Below are 27,394 nucleotides of genomic sequence, written 5' to 3' on the forward strand. Positions count from 1 at the left end.
GATGTGAACATCCTCCTTGAATAACAGTGTTTTTAACTGCCTCCTAAATGAATACAGGGGAGGGGCAGGCGCAGCTCCTCCGGGAGTTGATTCCATAATGTAGGTTCCGCCACCCAGAAGGCCCTACCTCTAGGAGATTACTATCTGGCCTCTCTCAGGGAGAGATCCTGAGATGATCTGCTGGGCCAGGCAGACAGCACTGGGGAGAGACGCTCCTCACTTCTCACACTGATTCCTCCCCCCCCATTTTTACCTATCTTTTCAGCCCTCTTCCTGCCTTTGTCACTCTCTCTTCCTTTCTGTTGTTGTTTTAACCACCCACCATTCTCACTCCAATGCTTTTTTAATTACTATTTTTAGTTTTCACTGTGATAACCTAAAAGTTAAAATGATAACTTAAAAAAAACCCAAACAGAAATGTAGACCACCTGATATCTTCCTTGCCATCTTATTATGTATTTCACTCTCCCTTCCTTGTTCTCAAACTGTCAGATTTAGTTTTCACTTTTTAACTTTTTGTATTGTGGTGCAAAAGCAATAACATCAGAGATAAGAAATGAAGTTGAACAAATGTTCAACTTCATGTGGGTAGGCCCTTAAAATGGTTTATACTCTGTGCTTTTGTGGGAAAACAATTATTCCAGAGCAGGGTAACTGAATGCCATTATTATACAGATTTCCAGTTTTAAATGAGAAATCATTCTGGGGTAGCATTACCTAGCTGCTTGCTTTTTCCCTCCTTAGATGAGGCAGTACCTTTGGAATATTTACTTTATACACAAGCACATAGACAGCAGCTGTTGGAATTAGGCAGCTTCTGCAAACAAGTGGTAAAGTCTCAAAGAGCAACTACTATAGCTGCTCCATGGTCAGATTCAGCTAACAATTGCAGAAAATTGTCAGAAAAAATGTTATGATGATAGAGAAGTGTGAATGCATTTCTTATCTGTTTCATTTTTTTGTAAACAATTTAATGGAAGAAAGCCATTCAGGACATGGGAGGTGAGTAAGGATTTTTTAAAATTTTTTTAAAAAAAAATTAAATTTTTTTTTAAAAAATTAACTTCATATCACTTTCCACATTTGAAACTACTGTTTGTCACATTGTTATAATGCCAAAATAATCATGGCTGATGAAGAACATGTAAGTCTTTTTCAGTTTTTCTTTCTTTTCCCACCCTGGGTATGAGAGTGAAGGTCTCACTAGAGGACAAGATACATTTCTTGTATCAAGAAAGTGCACCCTTGAGGGGCAAAAATCTTAATCATCCTATGTTTTTTTTAATTCTATGGCTTTATAATGCACCATGAGATTCTGTGATATAGGATAGGCTATAAATGCGATAGATAGATAGATAGATAGATAGATAGATAGATAGATAGATAGATAGATAGATAGATAGATAGATAGATAGATAGATAGATAGATAGATAGATAGATAGATAGATAGATAGATAGATAGATAATGTGTAATTCTGAAAACATGTTAAAAGAAGCTACATGTTACTTCTGTTTCTGGATTATAAATAACTTTCTTTTACATGTCTAATTTTAATCATTAATACAGAGGTATAAAGAAGATGAACATAAAGGAGATGCTGCTTTTAGAAAGCAACCATGGAAGAGAAGAAAAGATCTAGCATTTTGAACATGTGTTTTTCCTGTGAGATAGCAAGATTAGTTCTAGAATCTAGGGCAGCGGTGTCCAACCTTTCACCTTCCCTGGGCCACATTAGAAGATGAAAATTTGGTTTGGGCCACACATAAATTTGGTTTGGGCCGCATGGGGGGGCAGCCCTAGCCATCCTCCGCAGCCCCATTCCAAGCGCGCTTACCGGCAGCTGCGATCTCAGACAGCAGAGACTGCCAGCTTCGACTCCGGTGGCTTTATGGGGCCAGGAGGGGGGCCACCTATTGACGCGGACAGTGCAGTGCAGTCACGCAGCCCCCTCTCCCCTCCCCTCCTGCTCCTTCCTTCCTTCTCTCCCCCACCCCATTGTGACGTGCCCCAGGAGCATTCTGGCCGCAAGCACCAGCAGTGTAACTTGAAACTTTGGAATTTCTTTAAAAATAAAAAATTGCACTGGGTCGCATTATGAGCCAACCTGGGCTGCATGCGGCTCTCGGGCCGCAGGTTGGACAAGCCTGATCTAGGGGATGACTTTTGCCTGAGAGATGCAAAAGGGATACTTCTGTCAGCAGCTTTCAGCACCAAGGACCGTGGTAGATTACACAGATCATCTGGCCAGAATCTCTGAGAATGCACTCCAACTGATTTAACTCTTTTTGATTGGGCAGTTATTACTAGGAAATCTCCACCTCCATGCAGCAAATAAAGGTGCTCTTACTCCACTTCTTCACATGTCAAGTTCTGTTACACTGTTGCAGGAGAAACTTCCATGCTTCATCATTGTAGTGTACAGTATATGGGATTGTCCTTGAAGACAACTTGGAAGCTTCAGTTGGTAAAGAATGCAACACTTTATCACCTAACTGTGGTTGGAAGGTAGACAATTCCACTTTTCCAGCAAAAGTGGCATTTGGTATATAATGCACTTTGCACCCAATTCAATTTGTTGCTTTGCTTTTAGTCTTTAACTGACCTTGTAGCCAGGAGACTTTCACTTAAAAATCATGGCTGTGTGCAATTCTTTCTTACAGGTTTTTCACAAAGAACTATATGTAATGCTATGATGAATCTGACAAATTTTTGGCTGCAATTTTTGGTGCTTCATGCTGGCAAAGTACCTTCTGTTTTGGAAAGGTTAAAGTTCATAGGAAGGGGTAATTCAATAACCACACTAGATCCTTTGCTACAAGTATGCAGATATTATTCAGTTACAGTGTGTGACATAATTTCTGACCTGGTTTATCAAGTGGTATTTTTCTTGCTGTACTTATTAGTGTGAAAACTAGATACTTCATTGTTTTGACTTGTGATTGACTTACAAAAAAGAAAACAAACAAATACATACAAACAAACACGTACAATTGCCCTCTCTCCTGACTTTACATCTACAGGAGCTGACATACAGTCATGTGAAAAAGAAAGTACATCCTCTTTGAATTCTATGGTGTTATATATCAGGATGTAATAAAAATCATTTGGTCCTTAGCAGGTTTGAACATTAGTATATACAACCTCAGATGAACAACAACACATGACACATTAAACTATGTCATAATTTATTTTACAAAAATAAAGCCAAAATGGAGGAGCCATGTGTGAAAAACTAAGTACACCTCATGACTCAATAGCTTGTAGAACCATCTTTAGAAGCAATAAGTTGAAGTAATTGTTTTCTGTATGACTTTATCAGTATCTCCCATCATTGTGGAGGGATTTTGGCCCACTCTTCTTTACAACATTGCTTCAGTTCATGGAGGTTTGCAGGCATTTGTTTATGCACGGCTCTCTTATGGTCCCACCACAGCATTGCAATCAAAGTCTGGACTTTGACTGGGCCACTGCAACACCTTGATTCTTTCCTTTTTTCAGCCATTCTGTTGTAGATTTGCTGGTGTGCTTGGGATCATTGTCCTGTTGCATGACCCAGTTCTGGCCAAACTGTAGCTGTCAGACAGATGGCCTCACATTTGATTCTAGAAAACTTTGGTATACAGAATGTTACATACAGCACTGATGTTACCTGTCTGTCATGGGTTTGGAGGGAAAGTTCCATCCTATGGGGAGTGGAAGGCGGGACATCAGGAGGAGGGGCTGTACTGTATATATATGTGGAGCTTGTGTGAGGAGAAGCTGGAGGAGAGCTGAGAGAAGAAGCTGGTGTGGGAGTCTGTGTGTCAGACAGGGTACTACTGTGTGTCAGTCAGTACCAACCTGATAGGTTCAGGTGTCTGTATGGGTAGCCAGAACTGATAGGTTCAGGGTCTGTGCTTTATTTAAAGGTGTTCTGTGTGAACCAAACTGGTGTATGTATGATTTGAGACTAAGCCACGTTACTGTATCTTATTCACTTGATCATTTTATTTTCCCTGTGTGTTATTTAAATAAACCTTATGCCTTTGTTTGTTTAAAAATCCATTCCTGGTCTGTGTGACTCCTTACAGGGAATGGTTGGTGGCAGCTTAGTTAAACTGTGGCATATCCCAGTAGGTCTGGGGTTGTCACATTGATTGGTGTCCAGCGTGTGGGATACGACTGGTCCAGTTGTCCAGTGGTCCAGCAAAGCCTTGGCAAGTGTGCCCAGAGCAAGGGGGGTCTAGTCAGGGACAATCTGAGAGCGCGTAGGTAATCTTCTAGGCTTACCTCACGGGGAGGTAGGCTAGTGGAAGAACGTGTGACCTCAGATTGGTGGGACTAGATTAGGGAGCTCTGAGGCATCCTGTTTTGGCGGGAAAAAGCTGAGGCAAAGCTGTGTGAAATAGCAATGATCTAGCTTGTCTGCTGAGAGGCCTAGCAGAGGGGGGTAGACTCTGGCTGGCAACAGTTGCAAGTTAGTGCTGAAGAACAGCAGCAATCTATAGAAGGCTGGTTCTGAGGCAAAAGAAAAAAAAAGTGGTCGCTTTATTTTGAGGCTTGACTTTTGAAAGCAGCCTGTTCTGGGGGGGGATTATGCCCTTGACTCGAAGCCAAATGGCAGAAATGGGTGAAGTGAGGGAACCCCAAGTAGACCAAGGTTCTGAGGATGAATTTGGCTCAGTGCAGGATGAGAGCACGGGAGAGCAGAACCCAGAACTCAGGAAAATGCTCATAGCCCAACAGCATGAACTGAGGGTGAGGGAAATGGAGGAAAGAGAGAAACAAAGACAATTTGAATTAGAGAAAGAAAAAATGCAGGAAAGGGAGAGGCAAAGACAATTCGAAATAGAGAGAATGGAAAGAGAAGAAAGATTGCAGAGAGAGAAAATGGCGTTTGAGTTAAGAAAATTGGAACTGATGAATCAGAACAATAATAACAATAGGGATTCTGAGGGGGGCCAATTGTCTAAAACTGACCTGAAGAAATTCCCTGTGTACCACAAGGGGGATTGCCCTGAGGTGTTCTTTTCCCTCGTGGAAAGAGCGTTTGTGGACTTCTCAGTGAGGGAAACTGAGAAGATGACCATTATGCGATCTTTAATCAGTGGCAGCCTGGCAGAAGTCTATGCAGAGATGCCAGAGGGACTGTTAAAAGATTTCGCAGAGTTTAAAAAACTGGTGTTTGCCAGACATGGGATAAATGCGGAACAGCTGAGGCAAAGATTCAGGTCACTCACCAAGAAACCAGAGCAGACTTTTACCCAAGTGGGGGCCCAACTGGTGAGGCTGCTAGAGAAATGGCTATCTCAGGAGGGAACAGAGACCTTTCAGCAGCTCAAAGACCTGATAGCGCTGGAACAGTTTTATTCAGTCCTGCATGGGGAACTAGAGTTCCATGTGAGGGAAAGGAAACCGAAATCTGTGGCCGAAGCGGCCGAGATCGCAGATTTTATTTCCCAAATAAGAAAGCCCTTAGGTGAGGGGAAATCTGTAGGTAAACCCAAAGAAACCTACAACAAGTACTCTCAGGGACCAGGGAGAAGCCAGCAAGTGGGAGGGGCCCATGGTGAAGGGAAGCCCTCAGACATGAAACAAAGACCTCAGATTTTGGAGGGAAAACCAAAACCAGATGAGAAAGACTCCAAGTACAGCAGAAAATGTTATTTCTGTCAAGGAAAGGGCCATCTAATCTCAGAGTGTGAGAAATTAAAGCAGCTAAAAGGAAATGTGCCTCATGATTTGAGTGGAACCAAGCCAAAAGCTGTGTTCTGTGTCCAGAAAGAGCAAAGCTCCTTGTCACTGAGGGAGCCTGTTGCCATGGCTACTCAATCTGGAACAGTTACATCTGCTGATCAGGCTGAGGAAAATGGTCCTCTTGTGGAGGTCAAGCGCTGCTTACTAGTGAGAACAGATTCTCAGTTGTTTGAAACCGCAGGGGTGGACGTAGGAATACTTGACCATCAGTATAGGGGGCTGAGGGATACTTGTTCCCAGGTGACCCTGTGCCATCCAGATATTATTCCTAGGGAGTATATAATCCCGAATGAGAGCATGAAGGTGGCAGGGATTGAGGGACAGGTGATCTCGCTGCCAGTAGCTGAGGTACCTGTGAACTTTCAAGGCTGGAGGGGAGTTTGGCGGCTAGCGATTTCATCGACTCTGCCAGCAGCCGTGCTCGTGGGAAATGACCTGGCTGAACATGTGAAACGGGTGCTAGTGATTACACGCTCACAAGCCACCACGGGGACAGTTCAGGGGGGTACTGATGAGCCCGAGACGGAAGCAGGGGGAAGTTCAGAGGCTGTGGTGGAAACCTTAACCACAGACAGCCGATTTGGCAAAGAGCAAAAGGCAGACGCCACTCTCCAAAAGTGTTTTGAACAGGTGACAGACGCCCAGCTAACACCTGAAACCCCAGTGAGATTTCGAGAGAAAAAGGGAATTTTATATAGAGAGACCCTGAGGAATATCTCAAAAGGGGGAGATGGGATCAGAAGTCAGATAGTGGTACCTGAAAAGTATCGCCCCATGATCTTAAAAAGGGGGCACTCTGACATGTTTGCTGCGCACTTAGGGGTGAACAAAACACAACAGAGAATTACACAGAATTTTTACTGGCCTGAAATAGGGAAGCAGATCAAGGAGTTCTGTAAACAATGTGATGTGTGTCAGAGGCAGGGGAATAACCGTGACAGGACCAAAGCAAAGTTGTGCCCTTTGCCTGTGATTGACACTCCGTTCAAATGCATAGGGGTGGATATTGTGGGACCTTTGCCCAAGGCCACAAAGAGGGGGAACAGGTTCATTCTCACCATTGTGGACCATGCCACGAGGTACCCTGAAGCCATTCCCTTGTCTAACATTGAAACTAACACAGTGGCAGATGCCTTGGTGGGGTATATGTCCAGGATGGGATTTGCCTCAGAAATAATCACCGATTTGGGCGCATCGTTTACATCGAAGCTCATGAAACGGTTATGGCAAATCTGTGGAATTAAACACAAGGAAACCACTGCCTATCACCCTGAAAGTAATGGGTTAACGGAGAAGTTCAATGGGACTCTGATGCGCATGATTAGGGCTTATTTGGCGGAGAATCCAAACAATTGGGACCAGAAGCTGCAATCCCTTTTGTTTGCTTATCGATCAGTGCCACAAGCCAGTACCGGGTTCAGTCCGTTTGAACTTTTATTTGGGAGAAGGGTGAAAGGGCCCCTTGATTTGATCAAACAAAATTGGGAGCAGATCACCCAGGATGACCCACAAGATGTTGTGACATATATAGACACCTTGATGAATGACCTAAAGAGAAACCTAGAGCTAGCAGCAGAGACCCTGCAAGCTCAAAAGGTCAGAAAGAAAGCTTGGGATGACCAGGAAGGCAGGGAGAGGCACTTTAACCCAGGGGAGGAAGTGCTGTGGCCTAGGCCCTGCAAAGAGAACAAACTGCAGCTGGGTAGCCCAGAAATAAAATACTTGGGTCACATAGTAGGGGGAGGAGTGATCAAACCCCTAGAGGCCAAGATAGAAGCAGTTCGTGATTGGCCCAGACCCAACACCAAGAAAAAAGTCAAATCATTTCTTGGGTTGGTGGGCTACTACAGAAAGTTCATCCCGAGGTTTAGCGAGATTGCGGCTCCGCTGACCGATCTGACGAGGAAGAAGACTGATGACCGCATCCCGTGGACCAGCGACTGTGAGGAGGCGTTCCAGAGGTTGAAGGAAGCCCTCATCAACTATCCAGTGCTGCGTGCTCCAGACTTCGACCGGGAGTTCATCATCTACACCGATGCGTCTAACAGCGGGGTAGGAGCAGTTCTTTGCCAGGAGGATGAAAATGGTGACCAGCATCCAGTGTCCTACCTGAGTAGGAAACTCCAGAAAGGTGAGAGACATCTGGCAACCGTGGAAAAGGAGTGCCTGGCCATAGTCTACGCGATCCAGAAGGCCAGGCCTTACATCTGGGGAAGACATTTTATTCTGTGCACTGACCATTCACCACTGCAATGGTTAAAGACAATGAAAACCCACAATAGCAAACTTATGAGGTGGGCTTTAAACCTGCAAGACTATGACTTTGAAGTGAAGGTGGTCAGAGGGTCAGTGAACTGCGTTGCTGACGCCTTGTCAAGAAGACCCGAAGAATGAAGACGGCGAAAGAAACATGGACTATGTATATATTTTGGTGACCAAAGGTTAAATGTACTTGTTTATTAAACATGCCTGGTTTGTATGAATAAAGGTAACTTGATGTATTGTAAATGGTAAACGTTTAAATGCCTAATTGATATGTTTATCCTAGAGTAAGTATGGTATTGTATGTTAGTGTATAACTGTTTTTGTATGTTTTGGATCCAGGTTGTTTTTTGGAGAAAAGCACTTTAGCTTTCCCCCTACAAAACAACTTATAAAGAGGGGAGGTGTTACATACAGCACTGATGTTACCTGTCTGTCATGGGTTTGGAGGGAAAGTTCCATCCTATGGGGAGTGGAAGGCGGGACATCAGGAGGAGGGGCTGTACTGTATATATATGTGGAGCTTGTGTGAGGAGAAGCTGGAGGAGAGCTGAGAGAAGAAGCTGGTGTGGGAGTCTGTGTGTCAGACAGGGTACTACTGTGTGTCAGTCAGTACCAACCTGATAGGTTCAGGTGTCTGTATGGGTAGCCAGAACTGATAGGTTCAGGGTCTGTGCTTTATTTAAAGGTGTTCTGTGTGAACCAAACTGGTGTATGTATGATTTGAGACTAAGCCACGTTACTGTATCTTATTCACTTGATCATTTTATTTTCCCTGTGTGTTATTTAAATAAACCTTATGCCTTTGTTTGTTTAAAAATCCATTCCTGGTCTGTGTGACTCCTTACAGGGAATGGTTGGTAGCAGCTTAGTTAAACTGTGGCATATCCCAGTAGGTCTGGGGTTGTCACACAGAAGAATTCATAATTGACTCAATGACTGCAAAGTGCCCAGGTCTTGTGGCTGCCAAACAAGCCCAGATCACCACCGTGCTTGAAAGTTGATATGAGGTGTTCATGTTGATATGCTGTGTTTGGTTTTCGCCAAACGTGGCTCTGTGCATTATGGCCAAGCAGCACCTTGGTCTTGTCTTTCCAAAGGACATTGTTCCAGAAGTTTTGCAGTTTGTCCAGTTGCAACTTTGCAAACCTAAGTCATGCTGCCACCAGAGAAAAGAGGCTTTCTCCTGGAAACCCTTCCAAATAAACCATACTTGTTCAGTCTTTTTCCAATTGTACTGTCACAAACTTTAACATTCAGCATGCTACCTGAGGCCTGTAGAGTTTGGTGGTTTTTGTTGTTGTTGTTGTTCTTGTTTTGCAATTTCTCTGAGCATCGTACGGTCTGATTTTGGGGTGAATTTGCTTGGACATCCACTCTTCCAAAGATTGACAACTGTCTTGAATGTTTTCCACTTGTGATTAATCTTCCTCACTGTAGAATGATGGACTTTAAATTGTTTGGAAAGTGCCTTATAACTCTTCCCAGATTGATGGGCAGCAACTATTGCTTCTCTATGATCACTGCTAGTGTATTTCCTTCTTGGTATTGTGTTAACTCATATCTGAATGCTCCAGACCTGCAAATCGCTAAAGCATCACCTTTTATAGAGGTGGTCACACTTGCTGATGATCTATTGCTGCTACTTAGCCTCTTAATTCCTATGGAAGCAGTAAAGGTGTACTTAGTTTTTCCACACATGGCTTCTCCATTTTGGCTTTATTTTTGTAAAATAAATCATGATACTGTGTAATAATTCATGTGTTCTTGTTCGTTTGAGGTTGTAGTTACCTAACTTACAAACCTGCTAAGGACCAGATTATTTTTATTATATCCTGATACATAAAACCATAGAATTCAAAGAGGGTGTACTTTCTTTTTCACATGACTATATAATCGTTGCCCAGCTGTGAAGAATTAAGGTACTGTATTAAAAAGGAAGAAAGTTAAGAATCAGAGTCTCTTTTAGCCCATTTCTTCTCTCAATTCCTTATCAGACAGATAAAAGATTGGAGCTACTCTGGGGCTGAAATATTTGACTAAACCCTTTTTAAGGTTACTTAAAGGACTCTATGGTCCAGAGTTTTAGACTCTGGCTTCATAGTACCTCTGAAGTAATCTTATATTTTACTATTTTGCCAACTTCCATTCTATACCACTTTTTTTAAAAACAGTCTGGATCTAGGTTTTATGGTTGTCAACTTTAGGTCATCTGCTTATATCTTTTCTTGAAAGGGCTTAAAACTCAGATTACGGTAATTTGTTTTTTCTTATCAGCTTTCTTCATTGTCCAAGGTTTTATATCTGAACATAGTATGAATGATCTTGGCCTTGGTCTCCAACAACATATCTTCAAACTTAAGGATCTCTTCTAGTTATTTCATATCTGCCTTTCAAAGTCTCAGTCTTTTGATTTTTTGGCCAAAACCCTGTTGTTTAGCATAATAAATCTCACTAGAGTATGCTCACTGAATCAATAGGGATTTAGTGAATCATTTCCTCTATAAGTTCCATAAATTCAAATGGGTCTATTCTAACTGCAATTTACCAACCATTTCCGCTTACAATTGAACCAGAGTACAGAAAATATTTTAACAATTTTAATTTTTATTGTCAACATCAAAGTTATGTAATCCCTCTATAGTCTTGATTTTTGTTGTCGTAATATATACATATAGTCCTGCTTTTGCACTCTTTTCTTTCACCATCATTTCAAGTCATTGCTATATTCTGCAGGTAATATTATTTCTGCATCTTACATTTTTGATGTTTCTTCCACCAATTTTCACTGCTAATCATCTGAATTTAATCCACCTGAATTTAGACAGACTGATCAGACAGGGAGTGAAATGTACCCTTTTCTGACTTATTTGACAACTGGAATCCATTCTGCTTTTGCGTACTCTGTCCTAACACTATCCTCTTGTCCAGAATGAAGGTTATATATCAGGACAATGAAATGTTTCAGCCGACACATTTCTTTTAGAAACTTCCATAGCTTTACATGATCCTCACACCCAAAGATTTTCAGAGACCAGGTTGAATATCAAGCATCACTCTATATATGATAAAAGTCTAACACATTGAGTATCACCTTGCTTGCAAGCAAGAGTATCACTTGCTTGCATAAGCAAATATCAACTTGCTTGCACAATAAATTAATACATCTCCTTTCTTTGGGATTGGAATATATATTGAGTGTGTCCAGTCTGTGCACTATCATTTTGTTTTCTGCATTTGCTGGCATATTTGTTTTTGTTCCACACGTTGAAACAGAGTATAACAGCTGCCTCTTTGGAAAAATGAAGAATCTTTTTGGTGTTAAACCAAATCAACACATTCCATCCAAATGCCAATACTGTCATGCCATACAAAAAAGGTGTTATCTTTTTGTACTACCAAACCCCAAAGTATGCCAAAGAGGAACAGCCACAGACTAGATACAGCAGATCTCTAAACGGGTGGTATATAACGTGATGACTCATAGCGTGCAAATCCTGTGGCTATGTTCCCTTATTTTGCCAAATGTTAGGTTTTGTAAGAGACCTTCATCCACCCTCTCCTTACTTGAGAATCCGACAGTGTCTCTGAAACAAAAAGGCAGGTTTAGGGCCAACCAAAGCACATGAGAGAGTGAAAGTCTATTTCAATACCCTCTGCATGGTTCACTGGGGGTGGCAGAAATAGCCTCTAGGAGCTGTCCAAGCAGTATAGGAAACAGGAAGCCCCAAAATCCAGGGACAAAGAAGACACAGAGGCAATAGCATAAGGGGAGGGGCATGATGACTCTGACCTAGGAGAGAAATAATCCTATTTCTCCCCCACTTTAAGGAGGGCTGGTTTTCTTCTCCTTGCATGCCCTCTGGTGGTTATTGATAGGACTCCAGGAACTGAAGGCCCTCTTCTAGCTAAGAAGCCTTACTAATTGAGCCTCCATAGCCTTTCAACTTCCCAAAGGAATGGGAAAACATCTTGTGCTTGCTGTGTTATTAGAAACTGGATATCCCCAGATGAAAGGCAGGGGAAAAAAGGCTAATCTCATGGGGCCCCATAGCGTTGGCTGCCCTCCTGAGAACTGGCAAGGTCCTCTCCATCCTCTGGCCCTTCCTGTGAGCTAAACCCAAGGGAAGTCTTAATCCCTGTCTGCCAAACATGAAGTGGTTTTTTTTCCACATGAAATTGTGTCTACAAAGGTTAGGATGAAATGTGGAGGTGGAAGTCTGGAAACTCCCTCACTGTGACAGCAAAAGTCAGCAAAGTCACTCGACAGATAGTGTATCTCACATCACATTCTCCTGGGAAAACTGTACATATGCATTTTGAAAAGTTGTATAGCTCCTTTATCGCCAAGCCCAGCAATTATACACATAAACAATAAAAAGTATATGTAACACATATAACAGAATAGTAAAATTGTTAAAAGGCCTTAAAAAAACCATACACCCAGCAAACCAACCAGAAACGTCACTCACAAAAATAAATATATATATAATAAATTATGCTGAATTAAATTTACAATTTTCAAATTTCAAGATTTTGAAATGCTCCTCAAAATGTTGAGGCAAATAGGAATGCCTTAATTTTACATAGACAATAATATTGAATTGATGCTAATCTAATATCCCTTGAGAGGGTAGTCCAAAATTGCAGCATTACCACAGAGAAGGCCCTTTCTTTTGCAGATGCATATAGTTGACAAACAACAGTCATAACATTCATCGCCATTATTTTTAGTATCCATTTGAAGGTTCATTTTTCTTCTTGTACTTTTATTCTCTATAATTCCTTCTCCTTGACGAGCAACAAGACCAGGAAAAAGGCTAACTTACAGGGAGTCTAAAGGAATGTCATTGAGCAAGGTGGGCTCTAGCTGTTGTCCAGACTTGAATTTGAACCATTTCTAGTCCAGCGTGTTTATGAATTTGAACTTGCTGTATTGTGAGGGAGAATCATTACAATAAAACTTCTCTGTTAAGTATGTTTTTTTTAAAAAAAATCAAATTTGTGACTTGGAAAGCCCAGTAGGCTCCTTCAGTGCTCCCAGTGGGAGACTGGAACAAACAACGTTGGGAAAGTATTTAATCAGGATGTTTGAGACCGGTTTTTGCTGAAAATTTTGTTACACAGTTTTGAATTTCTAGTTGAATTCCTCTAGCTGCACAGCAGATGTGTAGGGATTCACAGAGCAGAATAGCTTCAGGTTTTCCAGATTAGTCCACTCTTTCTCATCAACTGGAACTTACAATCTCAATAATTCATAGTGAGACATTAGTAGGATAGAAAATAAAAACCATATTCTTTACTTACAACTGTGAACAGATCAAACTGCAAACTGATAAACATGACTGCCTTCAACAACATATATCAACAGAGCGAAAAAGGCACTGAGCAGAGAGACAGGACTCTCTTTGAATTCAGAGGCAAGGAAGGAACAATTGGTTAGTGCTGGATAGATTGACAGTCAGCTTTGTCATACTTCTTTCCCAGTTTTGAACCAACCAGTTGTTCCATAATCAGTTCTGATTGTTGCTTCATGTGCCACATATAGATTTCTCAGGAGATAGATAAGGTGTCAGGCACTCCCATTTCATTAAGAACTTGCCATAGTTTGCTGTGGTCCACACAGTCAAATGCTTTTGCGTAGTCAATGAAGCAGATGTTTTTCTAGATCTCACTGGCTTTCTCCATAATCCAGCACATGTTAGGAATTTGGTCTCTAGTTCCTTTGCCCCTTCGAAATCCAGCTTGTACTTCTGGGAGTTCTCAGACCACATACTGCTGAAGCCTACCTTGGAGGATTTTGAGCATAACCTTGCTTGCGTGTGAAATGAGTGCAATTGTACGGAAGTTGGAGCATTCTTTGGCACTGCCCTTCTTTGGGATTAGGATGTAGACTGATCTTTTCCAATCCTCTGGCCACTGCTGAGTTTTTCAAACTTGCTGGCATATTGAATGTAGAACCTTACCAGTGTTTTCTTTTAAGATTTTAAATAGTTCGACTGGAATGCTATCACCTCTACTGGCCTTGTTGTTAGCCATGCTTTCTAAGGCCCACTTGACTTCACTCTCCAGGATGTCTGGCTCAAAGTCAGCAACCACACTATCTGAGTTGTCCGGGACATCCAGATGTTTCTGGTATAATTCCTCTGTGTATTCTTGCCACCTCTTCTTGATGTCTTCTGCTTCTGTGAGGTCCCTACCATTTTTCTCTTTTATCATGTCCATCTTTGCACAAAATGGTCCTTTCATATCTCCAATTTTCTTGAACAGCTCTCTGATTTTTCCCTTTCTATTCTTTTCCTCTATATCTTTGCACTGTTCATTTAAGAAGGCCCTCTTATCTCTCCTTGCTATTCTTTGGAAGTCTGCATTCAATTTTCTGTACTTTCCCTATCTCCCTTGCATTTTGTTTCCCTTCTCTTTTCTGCTATTTGTAAGGTCTAACTGGACAGCCACTTTGCTTTCTTGCATTTATTTTTCTTTGGGATGGTTTTGGTTGCTGCTTCCTGTACAATGTTACGAGCCTCCATCCATATTTCTTCAGGCACTCTGTCCACCCAATCGAGTTCCTTAAATCTGTTCTTCACTTCCACTGTGTATTAATAAGAGTTTGGTTTAGATTATACCTGACTAGCCCAGTGGTTTTTCCTACTTTCTTCAGTTTAAGCTTGAATTTTGCTATAAGAAGCTGATGATCAGAACCACCATCAGCTCCAGGTCTTGTTTTTGCTGACTGTATAGAGCTTCTCCATCTTTGGCTGCAGAGAATATAATCAATCTGATTTCGGTATTGCCCATCTGGTAATGTCCATATCTAGAGTTGCCTCTTGTGTTGTTGGAAAAGAGTATTTGTGATGTTCTCTTGACAAAACTCTGTTAGCCTTTGCCCTGCTTCGTTCTGAACTCCAAGGCCAAACTTTCCTGTTGTTCCTTTTATCTCTTGGCTCCCCACTTTAGCATTCCAGTCCCCTAGAATGAGAAGAACGTTTTTCTTTGGTGTCAGTTCTAGAAGGTGTTGTAAATCTTCATAAAATTGTTCAATTTCAATCTCCTCAGCAATGGTGGTTGGAGCATAAACTTGGATTATTGTGATGTTGAAAGGTCTGCCTTGGATTCACATTGACATCATTCTATCATTTTTGAGATTATATCCCATTACAGCTTTTCCCACTCTTTTGTTGACTATGAGGGCTACTCCATTCCTTCTACGGGATTTTTGCCCACAATAATAGATATGATAATCATCTGAGTTGAATTCGCCCATTCCTGTCCATTTTAGTTCACTGATGCCCAGGATGTCGATGTTTATTCTTGCCATCTCCTGTTTGACCACCTCCAGCTTCCCAAGGTTCATAGATCTTACATTCCAGGTTCCTATGCAGTATTTTTCTTTGCAGCATTGGACTTTCCTTTCACTTCCAGGCACGTCCGCAGCTGAGCGTCCTTTCGGCTTTGGCCCAACCACTTCATTAGCTCTGGAGCTACTTGTACTTGTCCTCCGCTCTTCCTCAGTAACATGTTGGACGCCTTTTGACCTGAGGAGCCCATCTTCCAGTGTCATATCTTTTAGCCTTTTGTTTCTGATCATGGGGCATTCTTGGCAAAGATACTGGAGTGGCATTGCCAATTCCTACTCCAGGTGGATTGCGTTTAGTAGGAACTCTCCACTATGACCTGTCCGTCTTGGGTGTCCCTGCACGACATAGCCCATAGCTTCTCTGGGTTACTCAAGCCCCTTCGCCACGACAAGGCAGCAATCCATGAAGGGGCTCAACTACAGTATGAAATCAATGGGGATTACACAGGTGTTGGCTTATTACTGAACAGTTTCATTTAAAGTGTGTACTCCCGTTGCATTTAAGCCACTGAATTGTTTTTCCCAGTGATTCATGTGGTGTTTTCTTGGTAAGCCGTGAACCTCCACTGTTGGACAGTACTGTGTGGTAGAGTGTCCTTACCGAAGATACTATGAAGCAGAAGCAGAACCACAGGGCTATCACTTCTGCACTGCAGAGGAATGCAAGCAAGTAGTTACAGGTACTGGGTGCAGGCCAAACCAGGCACTGCTAACCTGGTAGTGCTGCTCGTACCAGTCATTGCTAACCGTTTATGTTTTTGCCTATGCCAGTCTGTGCTCACCACTGAATAGACAATGCCTGTGTAGCAGTAGTCTTTGTCACCTCTACCTTGGCAGTGCCTTCCAGTAAATATGCTAAAGCCTCCCCTCTCATAGGAATAGCTTATAAACTGTGTGGTCATCAAGTCAACTCTGACTTATGGTGACCCTTCTCGGGGTTTTCTAAGCAGAGAGTACTTGGAAGTGGTTTACCATTTCCTTTTTCTGGGGGCTTCCTGGGATTTTGCAATTTATCCAAGGCCACACAAGCTGGCTCTTCTTTCCAGAGAAACAGTCGGGAATTGAACTGCCAATCTCTGGCTCCACAGCCAGAGGCCTAACTCACTGAATTATCCAGTCAGTGTAATAGAAGCTGATACTCTGCCGCAAACTGCATGAGCGGAATCTATAACCCTCCTGAGAAAAACTAGTGTCTTGTACATATACCTGGAGATTTTTCTTTTTTCAACCTTGTTTATCAGAGTTAGTGAGAATATTCTATACACTAAAACTTATCAGTAGTGAAAATTAGCTTATCTTACAGAAATTATTTATGACTGTAAGTTGGCTGGATATTTGATGCTCAGCCTGAAACAATTTGAAAGGATGGGCTTTTCAGATAGTAAAGGGCTAAGAAGTAGACGCCAAAAATCACTACCTGGTGTTACAGCATAAAATTTGCTGAGTGCCAGCCTTTGATCAGAGGACATACTTAATTCTCAATATCTGAAGAATCCCAAATGAGTTAAAGGTTTAAACACACATACGGTTAATTGCTTTAAAAGGTCAGGACCATATTGTTTCACAGCAGGAGTACATCTCAGCTATCATACAGGCTCATTTCAGACAGTTTCACAAACACAATGCTCAGCTTGTACGCTAGCCTTAAAAAATGATTATTTTGAGCTGCCCCCAACTTTTTTGTTCCCCTGAACAGATCTTACACATCAACCAAGCCAACTCTTAGTGTTGTTCCCTATTCAGTCCCAGTGAGAGCTTTTGAACATGAACCAAGACAGTTGCCTCATAGACAAAGATGAGGTGGTAACTGACTACAGTAGGCCAAGCTCCTAGCCTCTATTTTCTAATCAAATTACACATTAATAATAGAGTCTTGGAACACCTTAAACTAATAGGTTTTATTTGGCATAAACCTTTGTAGACTTTAACTAAATACTTCAGATTCACATGCATTTAGTGTGTAAATTTCTTCTTGGAAATTATATGCTACATTTTATATGTACTATATATATATATACACGCACACACATATATACATATATACATATATACATACATACATACATATGTATGTATGTGTGTGTGTGTGTGTGTGTGTATATATATATATATACACACACACACACACACAAACACATATATACATATATGTATGTATGTATGTATGTATGTATGTATGTATGTATGTGTGTGTGTGTGTGTGTATGTATGTATGTATGTATGTGTGTGTGTGTGTGTGTGTGTATATATGTATGTATATGTATATGTATATGTATATATGTATATATATGTATATGTGTGTGTGTGTGTATGTATGTATATATAATATATATACACACACATACACACACACATATATACATATACATATACATATACATATACATATACATATACATACATACATACATACATATATATACATACATATATACATACATACATACACACACACACACACACACACACACACACACACACACACACACACCATGTTTTCCCAAAAATAAGACATTAGGGCTTATTTTCAGGGGATGACTTATTTTACAGTCATGTTATCTTCTTCTGGTTGCTATGGTAGAGGGTGGGGTTTCACTTAACTGGGGCTTATTTTTGGAGTAGGCCTTATATTCCGAGCATCTTGAAAAATCATACTAGGGCTTATTTTCAGGGAAACAGGTTATGTGTGAGTATGTATATTTAATATATTTTTATTCATCATGGAAAAATACTTTGAATGAAGCACATAATATATCGAGAAATATTTCATGAAACTACACTCAGAAAGCTAGGATTGAGTGCATATTCCTACAGCCGGGTGCGCATTGTGGTTTACTGGTACATATTTTATGGAAGGAGCGTTCGTCCATCATCTTTCAAAGCAAAGTTATTACCATCGACAAAGTTGGCAAGCATCAATATTGGGGAATAGGAAAAGCCTACTGTGGCTAGTAATGCTTGCAAAGCTCTCTGAATTCTAGTTTTTACCTTGCCACTTCTTAATACTTCCTAACCACAACTAACACTTAATGACACATAATGACACTTAATCTTCAGTGTACTGTAGGACTCTGAGTTACTGCTTTCCCAATGTTTTTCCAAATTGGATTTGTTGTTCTTGAGACATGTTTATGAACACAGTGTGGTATCTGCTGCATTTCTGATGTGAATCAAGTGCTCCAGTGCTGCAGTTGTGCAATCATCTCCAATTTCCAAAAATGCAACCATTTCCAGCTGCTTCAAAAGCTATTTTTAGAGATAGCTAAAGACATATAACAGAAAGTGGAGACCATCCAGTTAGAAATTCTGCATAGAAGAGACACATTCAAGATTCTGTAAAATGATGCATATTGCTTTAAAAACCCGACAGATTTACTAATCAGTCACCAGCAACTTGGTCTGGAAACTCCTTACAGAAATCTCTGCAGCCTGGGCTCTGTAGAAGAAGGCCTTAAGAAGCTGCCAGGCCAAAATGTGTCTGGCTTTTAAAGCAATAAACATCATCTTGCAGTAAGTGAACACACACCCTTGCAGTGGTGAAGGATTGCAGGCATAGAAACAAATTATGTGCTTATTCATCACTGTGTAACTCTGTAAAAGCACCCTCAATCAAGAATTTCCTTCCTGCAAATACCATTATAATTAATGTTAAAAAAAAGAAGGAAAGAAAACAGGGGAGAGGAAACATGGAAGTCACGATGTCAACCGTCTATTTCATGTTGCCATTTTCTGTCAATATTCAGGATTATGCAGCTCTATACAGTGTGCAGTGGGAAAGCCTCAAACAGCAACAGCTTCCTCCCTGTGAATCTGCTGAGAATCTCTTAAGGAAAACGGAGGAGGAGAAAAATGTGGTTGGAAGGGGAAAGTTGGAAAACAGGATCTACCGTGTGAGCTACACTCCGATCTTTTTGCTAGAGTGATACACGCCTAGCTGATATTTCACCAAAGTGCAATCACTGAAGGTTTCTTTTTTGGGGGGTGGGGGTGTGTGAATTAATGAGGCAGATATGAGACAGACACCATTAGAACAATGTGATGGGGAGTCGTATAAACCAGACACTATAGTTTCAGGATAAATGCGAGACAAATGCAGATTAGATTCTTTCTTTTTTGCCAGCTGTCATGGCACTACCTGCTTTTCCTCAACAGGATCAATGTATCTGAGAGTATGGTTATACTGGCAAGAAGAACTAGTTTTGAATTGGGTTTTGCATAATTAAAATTGACTTGAAATACTGTATCCCGACTACATGATACACAGTGAAGCCTGCTCCTCTTTTTTTTTGGCTGCAAAGCAAGTTTTTTTTAAAGGCCAGCAGGGCCTTTTAAATTTAACATGCCTGTGAAATCGATTCTTTATGAATTGCTTCGGGCAATGTGAACGTCCCAGTTGTATTAAAATACTGCCTTTGTGGGAGGTTGTGGGTTTCCGAAGTAATGTCAGTATGTCACTATATCATTTGTTTATTTATTTATTTAAAGAGGGAAATGCATGCATTCTGGAGGATGTGTGAAAAGTGAATAAATGCTGCACAACATTGAAAACAAATGGGGAAGGGAATTTTACAGTCACTGGCGATGCGCAGTGATCAGCGACAATGGAAACCACACAGTCTGCAAACATGCTGGTCAGTGAAAAGATTTAAAATCTCACATGTGGTTTCCTACAACGGTTTTAAGCTCCTGCTTTATTTTGAAATAATAATTTTCAAAGTGAATGCATACAGCAATACAAAAGCCACAAAACTGAAAATCAATTTAAAATACATTGGAGCTGAAACTGATACAACTCAGCACTGATAACTACACCCTGATTTGCAACAGCAAAATATTCTTAAAGATGTGCTGACAATATGGTTAGATGTCATTCTATCTGCTCTCCTTTCAGGCTTCAGGTCAATGAGGATACATGAAAGTTTAAACTGAGGGCCACGTTTCATTCAGCAAACTGCTGAGTTCATACCAATAAAACCTGAATATGTTGGACTTTTGAAATCCGCCACGACAAGGCAGCAACTGAAGTCGCTAGTTGTATATTACAATTTTTACTGCTGCCTTATTGCGGGAGTGGTATTTGAGTAGTAAGATTTTTTGAAAGAAAATTGTTTCTTTAATTGTAAACCACTGTGAAATTTCTTGGAATGGAAGGGACTTTAATTTATTAAATAAATGCACGGTACATTATTAAGACTGCATGTATTTGTTTGTCTAATTTTAATAGCTCCCATTTGATAAGGACATTAAAGATGGAATAGCTGTTGGTCTCCAGTTTTGGCAAACATCCTTGTTTACTGTGTAGCAGTCTTCAAAATGGATTTCCAGGAAAGTTGTTTTTTTTTAAAGAAGTGTTGCCTCATTACAAGCTTCTATAGTTGATGATTTTGACACAACAAAATACACTTCCATACCTCCTCCTGCGCTTGGTCTCCAGTGGGAATAAAACAGATTGACTCTAATAGGTTTTAATGTACAATGATTAGCTCATTTATAAAAGATTTCTACCAAAGCCTCAATTATTCAGATGCAGATCAAGATCAAAAGAGATCAAAGCACATCCTGCACCTGCAGGAAAACCAAGATGTTAATTAAATGAGAAGATGATCAATGGACTCTAACTTCATCTAGACAATGCAGAAGGAGGAATGTTATTAGAATTCAGGACAACCAGGACATTGGCTCACAGGATAATGTCACGCAGGTTTGTGCTGCTTTTTGCTATATGAGAAAGTATGAGATCAAGCCATGGACCTTGATTCACATCATTCATTACCTGTCACAGACAAAGGACATCTGACCCACAAGGAAATATTAATACAACTAAGTCCAGTTGCATGTTTGTAAGTGCATTACATGATGGAAAAGCTTAAGTGTTAATTAATTATGGCTGATAAGTCATGTGACATGTCAACAACCAAAGATTCATGCACTGGAACGCTTCAAAAAGCGGAATTGAATTATTTGCATTGTTCACGCTCAATGGTGGAAATCAGCTTATTATTACCTGCCTCTTGCTAGTACGTAGACACAGCACAGCACAGTTTTCTGGTGATGTTCATACCAATAAAACCTGAATATGTTGAAATACGGTCTCAAGGCAATAATTGACTGTTGGGTAATTAACCTGATTACAATTTTCAGCCCTAATGTGTTACATAGAAGGTTCAAATCTGCCCCAAACTGCCCAGTTAGAATCCAGGCTGGGGAGATTAGTTGTAGCACAATAGCTGAGTCATAAAAACAAGCAAGATAAAAGCTTCCATACTGCTAAAACCAGGATGAGATAGGCAATCTGTCACAGCAGATGTTGAAAACCTCTCACACCTGGAAATCCCATCAACAGATGACCAGGGCTATTGTAGCTCACCATATGTGTGTGTGTGTGTGTGAGGGTATTTTTGCCATTTACCATCATAGGCCAAGGGGCATGTAATCTTTTTCTTGCTTTTCCTGGAACTCTTGACTGAGGCCAAATCCTTTTGCAGGCCTTCAAAGAGGCCCTTTTGCCTCTTTCAACTCCTTAGTCAGAGGGACTCTCAGTTTGTTCCTAATAGCAAATAACTAAGAATGAATGGTTCAGGTATAATGATATGCAGAGGTGTGGGCATTTTCAATATGCATCTTTTAATGGGCTATTCTCAATTTGAACAGTGGGAATGTCTTTGATAACACCACTCAGGCAAAAACAACAGAAAGTGAAATGCCACACCGTCAACAATTTGTGCCCAGGAAATAAGTCTCTTTTGTTTTAGGGCCATGTGTAAATGTATGCATATTTGCCATGTAGTTCATCTCTGAGAAAGTGGACTTGTCCATGAAAGCTCACATGAAAATTTAGAAGTTAGTCTTTAAGTTGCCCCAATATTTTTATCTTCTTCTTCTCCTCCTGTTGTTTTGTCTAATACACTAGCACAGACTAGCATGGCTACCTCTTCTAAAACTGCAGTTACTCAGACAGCTTTTGACAAGTGACTGGCAAATGAGAAAGGGGCTTTAAAGGGACTGAGGCAGTATTTTTAGTTTTGTTTTTTTTTTAAAAACTGCTTTTTAAAACAGTAACATTGTTTAACTATTTAATGTGTTTCAGCATTAAGAGCTTTGATTTTTTTTTCCTGTACAAATATCCATCTATTTTTTATGTGGACCTGTTTTAACCTTGTGAGCCACCCTCTGTTTCTTTCCTGGGGTAAAGGTGGCATATAAGGAAAACAAATATACTTTTTTTGTTCATAAATTTATTAATGTGGTCTTTACGTACGTTGAGGGTATGCAAATAAGAGGACTATGACACACCAAGAAGTTAGCAAGCAGACTGACGGGTTATCACAAAAGAAAGTGGGACAAATACCATGGTCATCGCAAAGAGCTGCAGGTCCTGAACCATTTGTCCTCCAGTAAAGACTGACTCTCAGAGAAGCCTTTGTGTGCTCTGGGCAGGATCAATGGTTCCCTTAAGGCTGGAGAGCGGAATGCCACAGAACAGAGAGAGAACCAGGGAAACTGCACCCCTTGGCTCCATGAAAAATATCATGGCAAGGCAAACATCATCTTTTGAGGCTGATCTACCTCTGCCTCCCCTGGAAGCTGTTGTAAATACAAAGTGGGGAAGGGAAGAGCTGGATGTGCCATTTTGGGCTTATTGGAGGACAAATGGGTTATAAACATAAATTATATGTTTATATGTTATAAACTTGGCAATCATTGTTTGAAATTTGGGATATAAATCTTCCACCCAAGGAAGTATGATTATCCGCAATACAAGTGAATATAAAGATTTGGCATTTTGGCTTGGAGTCACACACTGTGGCACCACTGAAATCTCTGTCTGTGCCTGTTCCATCCATATCTGGGTATTATTAAGTGAACAGAGCGGTTTCAGGATTTGGTTGATCAGTGTTACAGTCCACATGAAAGGTAATTAAACCCTCATTGTCAATCTCAGCACTCAGAACAGATGCTTCGATTACTAGAAAGTCTGTACTCCAAACCAATCTGAAGTGGGTTTGGTTGTTGTGGTGAGCACAGAGCACAGAGTGAAGATGCCGGCCACAGAAACTGGTGAAACGTTAGGAAGAACAACCTTCAGAACACGGCCAAAGAGCCTGAAAAACCCACAACCATTAGATCCCGGCTGTGAAAGCCTTCGCGAATATATTGAAGTGGGTTCATTTGGATGTTGCAACACTGCTACAATCGTACGCCTCCGCCCATAGTTGACCCAAGACATTCTACTGCACACATTGTATCCCCATCCACTCCAGGCATGACATATATTATGTAAAGGCAATCAATTTATCTTGGCACATGAGGCGAAACACCTCACAAGGACATCTCCCCATCTCTGGCAGCATGTATACAATACCCAATGAAATACTAAACTAATTTCTGCCCTTTCAGAACATCTACAATCTGAAGTCCAATACTGTATAGGCAGTCCATCCACCACCTCAGACACAGGACCATGTAATCAAACTAGAACATACAGGTATCCTATTGCTACAGAGAGAGTTCCCTGAGGAGGAAATGACTGTTTATTTATTCTAACACAAGCTTGCCATAGTCTGCATTTGAAATGTTAGCCACTTTTTGTTTAGTCACTGGTAAGTCAGTGATAAGCATGTCTTTATTTTCATATCTAATTCCTCAGCAAGTACCTCTGAAAGATATGTGATCTTTCTCGAGAGATAACATCATAAGAGGAACAAATGTACATTTACCTGAAAGTGTGATTTGCCCACAGAAGTCTTGCAGTTTGGTCATGTTTAATTTTTAACCCCCTACACACACAGAGAGAGAGAGGCAGGGGAGGGAGGGAGAGAGGGAGAGGGAGAGAGCTCACAGCTCTGCTGCCCACTATCTTCAGCTTAATAAAGAAGCCAGCACACTTTCCAGAACATGCCACTGACTGACATTTTAGCAAGCAAAGATAGTTGATGGCACTTGCAGAAATCTGGGACCATGAAAAGGGCAACAGACAAAGGGAGGGGAGATGATTTGCTGAGAAGCAGAGGGAAACTCTGAGGAAAAGAATGCCTAAGGGGGAAAATGAAGGATCTAATTATTTGGTGAAGCAAAGAATATTAACACATCACTCATGTTGAACATTAGCAATCATGAAGGTTCCACATCGCTGCGCTGTACAGCACAAAGCCAGGACCTGTTGAGAGTGATAGATATATTCAGTCCTGGACAATGACAATGTGGAAAACAGTTTTTCATTAACCAAGTGAGGATATCTGTAGCTAGCTATCAATACACCTGTCTCATCAGTGTAATTCATGAAGTGGGGTGGGAGACTCCAGTTGATCAATATCCTGAGCTAGATTGCTTGCCCTCAAAAGATCTTTATGCACCAAATTTAAATAGTTTTAAAAACATACTTGTAAGTGATTTAGAACAGGAATGTGACTCATGCAGTCTGCAGTGTTATGTGAATTATAAGCATCTATACTTATGAAAGAACTTTAGACAGACTATTTATTTGACTTTCAGACACGCTATAGTTGGATTCATAATTCTGCATCTTAGGTTGCAAAGGTTATTTTAATACAGCTACATTTGGCATCTATAACCATCTGAAAGCAGGAGGGGGAAACCGTGTGCCTCTGGATGTTATTGGATTATATGTTTCATGCCAGTATGCTTATGCTGGGCTGGATTCAACACAGGCTGCAGTCCAGCTAGGTTTGGAGGCTGACAGGTTGCCCACCCCTGCCATAGAGAAGGGCTGTCTCCTGTGAATTTGGTGGTTTGGGAAGAATGTATTTTCTGCACACTTTTTTCCCCTTATGACTTCCATAGAGATAGATTTTTTTTTTTTTTTTGAGATTACCATTATTGAGGAAGGCATGCATCTCTCACTGCCTTGATGATGGAACAGAGCACCAATACATGTAGAGTGTGATCTGAACTTATGGGGGCAGACAAACCCAGTCTTGTTTTCCCCTCTTGTCCACATGAAGGCATAAATACCTAGTCCAGCACTTTCCATCTCTGCTATTGTTCTTGGTGAGCAAATGACACAAGGCTGAATTCAATCAGACACATGGCTCTTCCCCTGCCTTCCATGCTTGTTTTTTTTTTTTTCAATCGCCCTTCTGCTAATTTGAATTGGGATTTGTTGAGGGGATAGAATTTAGCACAATAGCACTTCCTATGCAGAGTTGGTTTCCATGTCAAGAGCTGCCATTCAAAAGCCTTTAATTAATTCTTTAATTGGTTATAAAAATTATGGGGAGGGGCACTGCACAGGCAAAGGTGCCTAGAGAATTCTCTCCTGGGAAGCTGAAAGAAGGATTTCCAAGGACTGTTTTTTTGCAGTACAAATTACAGTAAATGCCAATATCAATAAACCCTGCTCCCCTTTGGGATGAACTATGCCTCCCCCAGCTCATTCACTGTCATGCTTTTGCTCATCTAGATCTCCTTCACCCTCTGAACTCACTCCCTGCTTCTTCCTCTAGGGTTAGGGACAAACTAACTCTCACCTTGTTTATGAAGCCAGAGTTAGGGCTCCTGTGATGAAATATAGGACTCTTTCTCCTGTATAATCTTCTTTTCTATCTAATTACAAGTTTGTGGAATAATTTTATAGATTCAGGAGCATCTTAGAATTAGCCTACAGCACTCTGCTAGAAATAATGTCAAATATTCTTACATCTGTTACACATTTGTTACATAACAAACCCTGCTGAGGAAATCTGCATATTGGTGATGTCTCTTGTATATGTCAGAGAAATAAAATATGCTGAAAAGTATGCCTTTTAAAATTCAACATGTACATGTGACAAAAAATTTTAGTCAATGAGAAAAATAGTTTTAAAATGCACACATTAAAATATGTATAGACATGCATACTCTTTCTACTTTAGAGGAGGAAAAAAAAACACAAACATTCCTAGCAAAAAAACAAAGTCTTACTACATGATGTGAACAAAGGACAAGACAGAGTGCCAGCAGGAGTTAGGAGAACACAATAAATCAAGATAGAAATATTAACATTCCTTGACAAATTTTTGGTGATATTACCAAGGAAAATCAAGGAAGAATGCAGCAGACAGCAGCCTGCCTACATGTGTGTGCGTGCACATGTGTGTGTGTGTGTGTGTGTGTGTGTGTGTGCGCGCGCGCGCGCGCACACACACACACACACACACACACACACACACACACACACACACACACACACACACACACACACACACACACACACACACACACACACACCCCTAGACAGAATATAAAGATTGGGGAGATGTCTTTTCTCCTACTACTCTTATGGCTTCAGTCAAGCAGAGCAGGCAACAATCCACCAGGTTAATGGCAAGCATTGTGGGCAAAAATAAAGAAAAAAGGGGGGGTTGGAATACTCCCCTCAAATTAAAAAAGCAAGGAATCCAGAAAAGCAGAGACAGAGAGAGAGAGAGAGAGAGAGAGAGAGAGAGGAATAAAAGAACTGTTGTTGTTGTTTCGTCATTAAGTTGTGTCCGACTCTTCGTGACCAGAGCATGCCAGGCTCTCCTGTCTTCCATTGCCTCCCGGAGTTTGGTCAAATTCATGTTGGTAGCTTCGGTGAAAGAATAAAAAAAATTATTCAGAAAGGACGATCAGCAGCAGCCAGTCAGGATGATAATAATCTAAATCCAAATATAATATCGAGGACAGGAGATGAACTCATGAGGCAACAGTGAACAAGCCACCAAAGAGCAAAAGAGCGGCCATTTCAGTTTTCTTCTTTAATGATTCAAACTCCCCACCCTTCCCTTCCAGGATGTTCACAGCCCTCATTGTAAGGGCTCCTGCTTCTATTTGTTGGAATATTAGTTAGGTGATTTTACATACATAATTCAAACAGAGGTAATCCAAATGAGGAAATCTGAGTGAAATTTGAATGAAATGAATTTTTTAAAATTCTTTTTTGAAAAAATTCTAAATGGTTTGATTTTCAGAGGGTCTCTTTCAGAAGTTGATGAAAGAATTTGAAAATAAAAAGAAAAAGGCTCTTTTCTCTTTTTTTATGTCACTCCCAAAGTCCCAT

The 27,394-nt window shown here is 40.8% G+C and overlaps 1 long non-coding RNA gene across 2 annotated transcripts; it reads left to right on the plus strand.

The window, feature by feature from the left end:
• Positions 1–27,394, plus strand: LOC140705483 (uncharacterized). 2 transcript variants are annotated; one of them, XR_013543868.1, is made up of 4 exons: positions 1–1,002; positions 19,101–19,247; positions 19,843–19,988; positions 20,249–27,394. It is a non-coding gene; the product is annotated as an uncharacterized LOC140705483 (long non-coding RNA). The 2 variants fall into 2 exon arrangements; XR_013543867.1 differs by having other exon boundaries at positions 19,101–19,988.

The sequence above is a fragment of the Pogona vitticeps genome, chromosome 3, assembly GCF_051106095.1.
Source record: "Pogona vitticeps strain Pit_001003342236 chromosome 3, PviZW2.1, whole genome shotgun sequence".
Classification (NCBI taxonomy): Eukaryota; Metazoa; Chordata; class Lepidosauria; order Squamata; family Agamidae; genus Pogona; species Pogona vitticeps.